This window comes from Apium graveolens, chromosome 5 (assembly GCF_009905375.1).
Source record: "Apium graveolens cultivar Ventura chromosome 5, ASM990537v1, whole genome shotgun sequence".
Lineage (NCBI taxonomy): Eukaryota > Viridiplantae > Streptophyta > Magnoliopsida > Apiales > Apiaceae > Apium > Apium graveolens.
In genome coordinates, this window is record NC_133651.1 from 140,169,255 (window position 1) to 140,178,274 (window position 9,020).

The 9,020-nt window shown below is 39.4% G+C and overlaps 1 non-coding gene across 1 annotated transcript; it reads right to left on the reverse strand.

Moving 5' to 3' along the window:
• Nucleotides 1–657: 657 nt before the first annotated feature.
• On the reverse strand, nt 658–764 carry LOC141662671 (small nucleolar RNA R71). The gene has a single exon (XR_012550773.1). It is a non-coding gene; the product is annotated as a small nucleolar RNA R71 (small nucleolar RNA).
• Nucleotides 765–9,020: the final 8,256 nt, after the last annotated feature.

Below are 9,020 nucleotides of genomic sequence, written 5' to 3' on the forward strand. Positions count from 1 at the left end.
GGCGCCGCTGCCGGGGACTCGGTGTTAATTTGTTTAGTTTATGTACTTGCCATCAGTGGTCATTAGGACTCATTGATTAAGACTCGTTACTTACTATTTTCGGTTGTGTTTCAGGTACTCTAGCGAGCGTTAATGCAAACACGTTCTCGCACTCGCAAGAGGACTCTAGATACGGCTGAGGAGAAGGACTCAGTTCTTGATATCCCGGAGAAGATAGATTTTGAAGATTCGGATAAAGAGAGTGAGCAGAAAGAACCGGTAATTATGGGTGATCGTATAGTTCCAGCAGATCCAGCTCTTATGGACTTTTCTTGGCCTAAAATTGATGACATTCAGTCAAGCATCCTTCATCCGGCTATTCAGGCTAATACTTTTGAAATCAAGCAGGGCACTATTCAGATGGTGCAGAATTCTGTTTCTTTCCGAGGTGCTGCGACGAAATATCCCAACATGCATATCAGGAATTTTGTCGAGATCTGTAGTACTTTCAAATATAATGGTGTTACTGATGAGGCTATCAAGCTGATGCTTTTCCCATTCTCTCTGAGGGATAAAGCTAAGGACTGGTTACATTCTGAACCAGCTGGGTCGATCACTACTTGGGAAGATCTTGCGCAAAAGTTTCTGGTGTAGTTTTATCCAATGGCCAAGACTGCAGCTATGAGGAGTGCTCTTACTCAGTTTGCGCAGCAACCAACAGAATCGATGTGCGAAGCTTGGGAGCGCTATAAGGAGATATTGAGAAAGTGTCCACATCATGGTATGCCTGACTAGATGGTGATCACTGGGTTCTATAATGATTTGGGGGCCCAATCTCGGCCCATGCTCGATGCAGCAGCTGGAGGCGCCTTGTGGGCCAAAAGCTATACCGAAGCATATAATCTTATTGAAACTATGGCTGCAAACGAGCATCAAACCCCAACTCAAAGGATGATGCCTGGGAAGGTAGCAGGTATTCTGGAAGTTGATGCAGCTACAGCTATTATAGCGCAGCTTCAAGCGCTGTCTATGAAGGTCGATTCTTTAGCCAACTATGGAGTCAATCAGATAGCTATGGTCTGTGAGCTTTGTGCAGGCTCTCATGCTACGGATCAGTGTTATCTTGTTAATGAATCTGTTCAGTATGTGAACAATTATCAGCGACCGCAGCAGCCTGTGCCAGCTACTTATCATCCTAATAACAGAAATCATCCCAATTTTAGCTGGAGCAATACTCAGAATATTGTTCAACAACCATATCAGCAAGGTGTAAGTAAACAGTTTAATCCACCTGGATTCACGCAACCTCAGCAATATGCTCAAAGGCAATCATATCCTCAACAAGGAGGTTCTGCTCCACCTTTTAGTGCTGATTTTGAGGAGCTAAAGCTGTTGTGCAAAAGTCAGGCTGTTTCTATCAAGACCTTGGAGAATCAAATCGGTCAAATAGCCATTGATGTGCTCAATCGTCAACCTGGCACACTTCCCAGTGATATTGAAGTGCCAGGCATGAAGGAAGCTAAAGAGCAAGTCAAAGCTATTACCTTAAGGTCTGGAAAAGTTGTTGATGCTGGAAAAGCAAAAGATGGAGTAGCTGAAGTTGTAGATGAAGAAGAGAAGCAAAAGAAGAAAGAGGCGGAACCAGGGAACACTACTGTTGAACACACTCTGCCTGAGGGTAATACAGGGGAGAAACAGCTCTATCCTCCACCACCTTTTCCTAAGAGATTGCAAAAACAAAAGCTGGATAAGCAATTTGGTAAGTTTCTTGAGGTGTTCAAGAAACTTCACATCAACATACCCTTTGCTGAGGCTCTGGAGCAAATGCCTAGTTATGCGAAATTCATGAAGGGTATTCTTTCAAGGAAGGTGAAACTGGATGATCTTGATACCGTTGCTCTAACGGAAGAGTGCAGTGTTGTGCTGCAACAAAATTACCTCCAAAGCTTAAAGATCCAGGTAGTTTCACCATTCCTTGCACCATTGGAAAGTTGTTATTCGACAAGTGCCTTTGCGATTTGAGAGAAAGCATCAATCTAATGTCGTTGTCTAACTTCAAAAAGTTGAATTTGCCTGATCCAAAACCTACTTACATGTCTCTACAATTGGCTGATCATTCTATTATATACCCACGAGGCATCGTGGAGGACGTGTTAGTAAAAGTGGATAAGCTCATCTTTCCTGCAGACTTTGTCATTCTAGATTTCGAGGAAGATAAGAGGATTCCCATAATCTTGGGAAGACCTTTCTTGGCTACAGGCCGTACCTTGATAGATGTGCAAAAAGGTGAACTTACTATGAGGGTGCAAGATCAGGATGTGCTATTCAATGTATTCAATACGATGAAATTCCCTACAGAAGATGAGGAGTGCTTCAAGGTGGATTTGATTGATTCTGCGGTAACTTCAGAACTTGATCGTGTGCTAAGGTCTGATGTCTTAGAAAAAGCCTTAGTGGGGGAATTTGACAGTGAAGATGAGGAAGGCAATGAGCAATTGCAATATCTAAATGCTTCTCCTTGGAGGCGAAAGTTAGACATGCCATTTGAATCTCTTGGTACTACTGATCTCAAGAATGTTGAGGGAAAGCTCAAATGATCTATTGAGGAGGCACCTACTTTGGAGCTCAAACCATTTCCTGAACACCTGAGGTATGTTTTCTTAGGTGATGCATCTATTTTGCCTGTTATTATTGCATCTGACCTTTCAGGTAGTGATGAGGACAAGCTCTTGAGGATCTTGAGAAAATTCAAATCGGCCATCAGATGGACTATAGCAGATATAAAAGGGATCATCCCTTCGTATTGTATGCATAAAATTCTGCTAGAGGAAGGTAGCAACCCGACTGTTGAGCAACAGCGAAGACTTAATCTTATCATGAAAGAAGTGGTAAAGAAAGAAATTCTAAAGTGGCTGGATGCAGGAATCATATATCCTATTTCTGACAGTTCCTGGGTGAGCCCCGTGCAATGTGTACCTAAGAAATGAGGTATTACTGTGGTAGCAAATGAGAAGAACGAGCTCATCCCCACTCGAATAGTCACAGGATGGAGGGTATGCATGGACTACAGAAAGTTGAACAAAGCCACAAGGAAGGATCACTTCCCTCTTCCAATTATTGATCAGATGCTTGACAGGTTGGCTGGTCATGAGTATTATTGTCTTCTGGATGGCTATTCGGGTTATAATCAGATTTGCATTGCACCAGAAGATCAAGAAAATACTACTTTCACTTATCCATTTGGCACGTTTGCTTTTTACAGAGTTTCGTTTGGCTTATGTGGTGCACCTGACACTTTTCAGAGATGCATAATGGTTATATTCTCTAATATGATTGGAAATAATGTCGAAGTGTTCATGGACGACTTCTCCGTCTTTGGACATTCGTTTGATGAATATTTGAATAATCTTCGTTCGGTGCTTAAAAGGTGTGTGGAAACTAATTTGGTGCTCAATTGGGAAAAATGTCACTTCATGGTGCAACAAGGCATCATTCTTGGGCATAAAGTCTCTAGCAAAGGCCTTGAGGTGGATAAAGCCAAGGTGGGAGTCATTGAAAATCTTCCGCCACCTATTTCGGTGAAAGGAATCTGTAGTTTTCTTGGTCATGCGGGTTTTTATCGGCGTTTCATCAAGGACTTCTCTAAGATATCTAAGCCATTGTGCAACTTGCTCGAGAAAGATGTGCCTTTCAAATTTGATTATGAATGCTTGGCGGCATTTGAGACTCTCAAGAAGAGTTCAATAACTGTACCAGTTATTACCGCACCTTATTGGACAGAATCTTTTGAGATGATGTGCGATGCGAGTGATTATGCAGTGGGAGCAGTTCTTCGGCAGCGCAAGAATAATCTTTTTCATGTGGTCTAATATGCTAGTAAGACGCTTAATGGAGCTCAAATGAACTACACTACTACTGAGAAGGAGCTCTTGGCTATAGTCTTTGGTTTCGAAAAATTTTGATCTTATCTGCTTGGGACAAAGGTGACAGTATTCACTGATCACGCTGTCATTTGATATCTGGTCTCAAAGAAGGATTCGAAGCCTAGACTTATTCGTTGGGTGCTCTTGCTACAGGAATTTGAGTTAGAGATCAAGGATCGAAAAGGTACTGAGAATCAAGTAGCTGACCATCTCTCTAGATTGGAGAATCCCGATTCTACTTCACATGATAAGACATTGATCAATGAATCTTTTCCGGATGAGCAGTTGTTCGCAGTTCAGAAGGAAGAACCATGGCTCGAAGACATTGTGAACTATCTTGTTAGCAATGTAATGCCTCCTAATATGAATGCGGCTCAAAAGAAGAAGTTTCTGCATGAGGTGAAGTGGTACATGTGGGATGAACCATATTTGTTTAGATAAGGAGTTGACCAGATCATCAGGAGATGTATCTCATTCTGTGAGACGGAGGGGGTATTACGAGACTGCCATTCCACAGTTTATGGTGGACATTATGGTGGTAAAAAGACAGCAGCTCGTATTCTTCAAGCAGGTTTTTCTGGCCTACGTTGTTTAAGGATGCACATCAGTTCGTTTAAGGTGTGATCGTTGCCAAAGAGTTGAATCTTACTAGAAAGGATGAAATGCCTTTAAATGTGATGCTTGAAGTTGAGGTCTTTGATGTTTGGATCTATTTTCACAGCTGTCATCAATATTTATCCAACTATCAATAAAGCTTACACCATTTTTCTTTCCAATTTCATAATTATAGGCATGCCATCGATTCTCGATGCTCTTAATTTTTAATCTAAACCATCGTTTTCTTACATGTTAAGTGCACTAATAATATTATGTAGTGTACTTGTCTTACAATGACATTTGTATATCATATTCAAATCTTCCTTAATGGAAATAAAAATCCTCAAGGGTATATCAGACACTATCTCTGCTGAATTCGTTATTAATACGATATTCACCTTCTCATTGGTAAAATGACACCTTCAACTAGTCTGGGTCAATAACCTCAATTGTATATTAATAATTAGACTTTATGGTTCTCACATGTGATGCCCCTTCTTGGGCAACCTACACAGGACTACAGGTAACAAGGCTCTTGTTATCAAAATTTACATATGGTGTTGGTAATATCATCTTTACCCCAAATGCTCTGGAGACTCAGCTCCAAGTTCTATATCCATATCCTTGCCAAATCAAATATGATTCTAATTTTCACCTCATCATTCTGATAATCTCCAATGGTCTCATTAGTCATACCTTAATACCTCAAATATACACTTATCATAACCTACACATTGAGGCTACATCCGGTAGTCCAATGATGAACTCTATATGAGCTCTTAAGAAATCTCGCATCTAGACAGACTCCTAACACTCTCGTTTCTGAGTACTATAACTTAAGGCCCTGATAACATTTCTGTAACGCCCCCAAATCTAGGGTCAGGAATCTGGGTCGTCACGCCATCCTTCACTCATGTGTAACCTGATATTGATTCAATAATCCAATAGACCCCAGTCTCATACTCGCACACACAAGTTATAGCCTTAGAAATGACGTACAAAATGTAATCTTCTTTTATTACACTCAAATGTACTTTACAGGATCTCAAACAATTATTTATAACCTCTACATGAAGTTACAATAATTACGACTGATATCTTATATCTATCTGATACTCTAGCACACCTGAGACAAAGCTGCCAGGGATCCTCCCCATGACTGCAAGCGACTAAGTCCCACACCGGCATACTGGTTATCTGTTGTGTTGTGTCATTTAAAAGAAAGCAAGAGTGAGCTATAACGCCCAACATAATAATGTACAGTATGAAAATGACTGTATGATAAACTCACGTACAACATCATATTTGATAGTTACGTTTTATTCGAAAATAGTTTCTTGTAAAAGTAGCTTCACACAGTGGTTTTGTGAAGATATCTTCTAGTTATTGATCTGTTGGAACAAAATGCAATTCCACTGTACCTTCATCCACATGTTCCCTTATGAAGTGGTACCTAATGCTGATTTGCTTTGTCATTGAGTGTTGAACTTGATTAACTGTCATAGCAATAACACTTTGATTATCACAATAAATAGGGATTTTAGAAAATTCTAACCCATAATTCAGTAACTGATTCTTCATTCAAAGAATCTGTGCACAACAGCTTCCTGCAGCAATGTATTCTGCTTCTACAGTTGTTGTGGAAATTGACTTCTGTTTCTTGCTAAACCAAGAAATCTGCCTCCAAGAAATTGGCAGCTTCCACTTGTGTTTTTCCTGTCAATTTTGCATCCTGCAAAATCTGCATCTGAGTAACCTATTAGCTTAAAGTCTGATTCTCTAGGATACCACAATCCCAGATCAGCTATACCCTTAAGGTACTTGAAAATTCTTTTCACAGCTGTTAAGTGAGGTTCTCTTGGATCTGATTGAAATCTTGTACAAAGACAGGTAGTAGACATGATATCAGGTCTACTTACACTTAGATAGAGTAGTGAGCCAATCATACCTATGTAATCAGTAATATCTACTGATTTACCAGTATCTTCATCCAATTTTGTTGCAGTGGCTATAGGAGTGGATGCACTTGAACAATCTTGCATTCCAAACTTCTTCAACAAATTTCTGGTGTACTTAGATTGACAAATAAAAGTCCCTTCTTCATTCTACTTGACTTGAAGGCCCATAAAATAGCAAAGTTCTCCCATTATACTCATTTGATATCTTGACTGCATTAGCTTCGAAAACTTCTTACAAAGTCTGTCATTTGTAGAACCAAAAATGATATCATCAACATATATCTGCACCAAAAGTAAGTCCTTTCCATGGTTGAGATAGAATAAAGTTTTGTCAATTGTCCCTCTGTTAAATCCACTTTCCAGAAGAAACTGAGCTAATGTCTCATACCATGCTCTTGGAGCTTGCTTAAGGCCATAAAGTGTTTTATCTAGTCTGTAGACATGATGAGGTAATTTTGAATCTACAAAACCTGGAGGTTGTTCAACATATACTTACTCTTCCAATTCTCTATTAAGAAAAGCACTTTTCATATCCATTTGAAAGACTGTAACCTTTTTGTGAGCAACATAAGCCAAAAATATCCTTATGGCTTCCAATCTAGCAACTGGTGCAAATGTTTCATCATAATCAATTCCCTCCTGTTAAGAGTATCCTTTTGCAACCAACCTTGCTTTATTCCTTGTAATTATGACATCACTATCAGTTTTGTTTCTGAACACCCACTTTGTACCAATAACAGATCTGTTCTTTGGTCTTGGCACTAGGGTCCAGACTTTATTTCTTTCAAATTCATTTAACTCTTCCTGCATTGCTTGCATCCAATCAGCATCTTGAAGAGCTTCTTCCACTTTCTTTGGTTCAGTCTGAGAAAAAAAAATTATAGAGACATTCATTTGATGTAGTTGTTCTAGTTCTGACACCTGCATCAGGATTTCCAATAATTAAGTCAGGTGTACATGCTTTAGTCCACTTCCTTGCAGATGGAAGGTTATCTCTAGAACTGGATGCTCCCCCATGATCCATGTTGTCTCCATCAACATTTTCTGATGCTCCCCCTGAAATTATGCTCTCTGAGTTAGATCCTTCAGAATTTGAGTTTCCAGAAATATCAGAACATGAGTTTCCAGAATTATCAGAACTTGGCCCATCAGAACTTGATGAATCAGAACTTGATGAATCAGAACTTGAAGAGCCTGTTGTAGATTCTGATACTTCTTGAGATGTGGTTGGATCTTCAGTATGCTCCCCCTGCACAGGTGCATTTTCCTTTGGTGTAGTCACCATAGTTTCAATAACATCAGAGTTTAATCCATCAGAGTTTGAAGTATCTGAAGGCTTTTGTGGAAAGTGGATATCCAACAAAAATTCCTTCATCAGCTTTTAGATCAAATTTGGATAGTTGTTCAGGATGAGTCTTAAGAACAAAACACTTGCATCCAAATACATGAAAATACTTCAGATTTGACTTCTTTTTCTTCACCATCTCATATGGTGTCTTTCCATGCTTGTTGATAAGTGTTGCATTCTGAGTAAAATAAGCAGTCTGCACATCTTCAGCCCAAAAATAGGTTGGTAACTTTGCTTCATCAAGCATAGTTCGTGCAGCTTCAATAAGTGTTCTATTCTTTCTTTCAACAACTCTATTTTGCTGTGGAGTTCCAGGAGCAGAGAATTCCTGCTTTATTCCATGGTTTTTGCAGAACTCTTCCATAATCAAATTCTTGAACTCAGTGCCACTATCACTTCTTATGATTTTCACAGAGTCTTTGACCAATTTATCCAGTTGTTTGACATGATCAATTAAGATAGATGCAGCTTCACTTTTTGTGTGCAAGAAATACACCCATGTGTATCTGGTGAACTCATGCACTATGACCATATCATATTTCTTCTTTGCAATAGACATGACATTCACTGGACCAAATAGATCAACATGTAGTAGGTGATAAGGCTCAAGAATTGATTATTCAGTCTTGCTCTTGAATGAAGATTTTCTTTGTTTTGCCTTTTGACATGGATCACAAAGGCCATCAGGAGCAAGTACTGATTTTGGCAGACCTCTCACAAGATCTTTCTTCACTAGTTCATTTATATTGTTGAAATTTAAATTAAAGAGTTTCTTGTGCCAATTCCAGCTTTCTTCAATTGATGCTCTACTTAACAGACAGATTGCAGAACCATCAGAACTTGTTGAAAGCTTGGCTTCATAAATGTTACCATGCCTGTATCCTTTCAGAACAACTTTGCCTGTAAATTTGCTTACAACTTCACAGTGTTCTTCAAAGAAATCCACATGATAACCTCTGTCACAGATTTGACTAACACTCAGCAAATTGTGTTTAAGTCTTGAGACAAGAGCTACTTTTTCAATGATGACATTCCCAAGATTGATATTGCCATATCCCAGAGTTTTTCCAATGTTGCCATCTCCATAAGAAACACCTGGGCCAGCTTTATCCACAAAGTCTGATAGCAGGGTTTTATTTCCAGTCATATATCCTGAACATCCACTGTCCAGAACTAGGATGTTTTTCATGTTGCCCTGCAATCACGAAGACCACT